The sequence below is a fragment of the Bison bison genome, unplaced genomic scaffold (assembly GCF_000754665.1).
Source record: "Bison bison bison isolate TAMUID 2011002044 unplaced genomic scaffold, Bison_UMD1.0 scf7180017845825, whole genome shotgun sequence".
Taxonomy (NCBI): domain Eukaryota; kingdom Metazoa; phylum Chordata; class Mammalia; order Artiodactyla; family Bovidae; genus Bison; species Bison bison.
Window position 1 is genome coordinate 21,094 of NW_011476398.1, and position 3,154 is coordinate 24,247.

Below are 3,154 nucleotides of genomic sequence, written 5' to 3' on the forward strand. Positions count from 1 at the left end.
CCAGGCGGAGCCCACGTGACGCAGGGCAGCTGAGCCTGTGGGCCACAACTGTTGAGCCTGCGCCCCGGAGCCCCGAGGCCACAACCACTGAAGCCCGTGTGCCCTGCAGCCCGAGCTCCACCGCAAGAGAAGCCACCGCAAGAGAAGCGCGTGCGCCGCACCTAGAGAAAAGCCTGCACAACGAAGGCCTGGCACAGCCACAGATAAAGAAAATTAACTTTTTTTGAATGAACAATTACAGACAAGTGTCAACTATGTGACTGTTAGAGGCAGCAGATAAGAGTCCGGTCAAACATCAGACCTAAAAGAAAGGAAAAGCTTGAAAGAGCATGTTAGGGAACAGAGTCCCTAAGGGCTTTGGAGGCGCTGACGTACTCGGGCGTGTGGGTGGCCGTACTCACCTGTGGTCTGTGTGCCCAGGGATGTGCGCTTGCTCAGGACAGAGCTCAGAGGGCCCTAAGCACTCACCTCTGCTTGACCTCAAAGCCTTGCACACACAAGGCAACGAAGCCTAAGGTGGAGCCGTAAACTGCCTGCCTGTACCCTGAAAGCCTGTCCTAACACACACTCTGAGCCTGTGGCAAAGACTGGGAGAACTATTTGTTCCAGGCATTTGAAGAAGACTCTGTCCCGTGAGCCGACCACTAACCTAACTGATGGGAGGTGGTAGTGGCCTCATGTGACAAAGGATACAGACGCTATAGCATTAGTTCAGCATAGTTACTCGACAAACAACTGTGACCACCAGCGGTAACGCTAGCGGACCTGGGGGACGGAGAAGACCTTATTTCTAAAGCTGTACGTTCAGTTGTTTAAAATATTCAGTTTTCAGCAACAACAAAACGAGAACACTTCCCAGCTCATTTTCTGAAGCCAGAATTACCCTGACACTGAAGCCAAAGACACCGCAAGGAAACTACAGACCAGTGTCTTCTGTGATTACTGTGTATTTTGTTGTTGTTTAGTCGCTCAGTCGTGTCCAACTCTGCGACCCCGTGGACTGTAGCCCGCCAGGCTCCTCTGTCCATGGGATTCTCCAGGCAAGAATCCTGGAGTGGGGTGCCATTCCTCACAAACTGAATCCAGTAGCATATAAAGAGGATTATACACCATGGCCAGCTGGGACTTCTCTCAGGATGCAAAGCTGGTTCAACATACAAAAATCCAAATTGATCTACAGATTGAATGCAATTTGTATCAAAAGCCAGCTGCCTTTTTTTCCAGACATTGACAGACTGATCCTAATATTAATATGGAAATGCAAGGGACCCATCATAGTCAAGACAGTCTTGAAAAATAAGGACAAAGTTGGAAGACTTCATTCTCCCCAGTTTGAGAAGTACCTGTAATCCAGGCAGTGTGGTGCTGGCATCAGGGTAGACATGTGGATTAACCGAACAAGTTGGGGAGTCCAGAAGTAAACCCATACACCTGTAGGCAATGTTTTCAAGAAGGGTGCCAGGCCGTTTACTGGGATCAGTAAACAGATGGTATTTACTGTCAATAGATGGTGCTGGGGCCATGGCAAGAGAATGAAGTTGACTCCCTAACCATCCTGTATACAAACGTGAATTCAAATTGCTCAAAGGGCTTTTCCGGTAAGCGGCCTGAGGTGACCCCTAAAAATGGTGCGCTATTCACTTGACCCAGAAAACCCCACAAAATCATGCAAATCAAGAGGTTCAAATCTTCGTGTTCACTTTAAGAACACTTGTGAAACTGCCCAGGCCATAAAGGGTATGCATATCCGAAAAGCCACCAAGTATCTGAAGGATGTCAGTTTAAAGAAGCAATGTGTGCCATTCCGTCGTTACAACGGTGGAGTTGGTAGGTGTGCACAGGCCAAACAGTGGGGCTGGACGCAGGGTCGGTGGCCCAGAAAGAGTGCTGAATTTTTACTACACATGCTCAAAAACGCAGAGAGTAATGCTGAACTTAAGGGCTTAGATGTAGATTCTCTGGTCATTGAGCACATCCAAGTGAACAAAGCCCCCACGATGCGGCGCAGGACTTACAGAGCTCACGGTCGGATCAACCCCTACATGAGCTCTCCCTGCCACATTGAGATGATCCTTACTGAAAAAGAACAGATTGTTCCTAAACCAGAAGAGGAGGTTGCACAGAAGAAAAAGATATCCCAGAAGAAACAAAAACTTATGGCCCAGGAATAAATGCCACAAAAAATAAATGCAAATAAAAGTAAAACAAAAAAACCAAATTGCTCAAAGGCCCAAGTGTCGCCACTGACACTGTAAAACTTGTAGAAGAAAACATGAGAATTCCCTGGTGGCCCCGTGGCTGGGACTCTGTGGTTTCACTCCCGAGGCCCCAGGGTCAGTCCCTGGGTGGGGAGCTGGGATCCTGTGAGCTGCATGGTGTGGGCAAAGAAGAAGAAAACAGATGGAAACATTTTCGCCTTTAGAGTACACAGTGGTTTCTTAGGTATGACATCTAAACCACAAGCAGCCAAAGATAAAATTATTGGGACTTCATCAAATTTTAAAGGTTTCATATGTCAACACTGTCAAAAAGTGAAAAAATCCACAGAATGGAAGAAAATCTTTGCAAATCATATATATGCAAAGGATATAATACCCAGAATATATAAAGAATAGTTACAACTCAATAATAAGACAACCCAGTTGAAAAATGGGCATAGGATTTGAATGGACATTTCTCCAAAGAAGGGATATAGAAGTTCAGCAAGCACATGAAAATATACACAACTTCATTCACCACTAGGAAAACACAAACCCAAATCACAGTGAGAGACCATTTCACAGCCACTGGGATGAGTAAAGGAAAAGTGGACAGTAACAAGTGCTGTCCAGGATATCAGGCAACCAGAACTCTCATCCGCTGCTGGTAAGAATAAAATGATGCAGGAGCCTTGGAAAACAGCTTGGCAGTTCCTCAAAAAATTAACTTAGAGTTACCACACGACCAGCCAGGTGTATATCCAAGACAGTTGAAAACATATGTTCACGAACATTGTGCATGAATATGACCCATAGCGCCATGATTCCCGATGGTTGGAAAGGAGAACAGATGTCCATGGACTGAGGACTGAATGAACAAAATGTGTCCATCCATATAGTGGGGCTTTTCTTGGTCACAGAAAGGGATGACATGCGGTAACACGGATGAGCCTTGA

At 46.4% G+C, this 3,154-nt stretch overlaps 1 pseudogene; it reads left to right on the forward strand.

Moving 5' to 3' along the window:
* Positions 1 to 1,595: 1,595 nt before the first annotated feature.
* LOC104986657 lies at positions 1,596 to 2,171 on the forward strand (annotated as a pseudogene).
* The last annotated feature ends 983 nt before the right edge of the window (positions 2,172 to 3,154 follow it).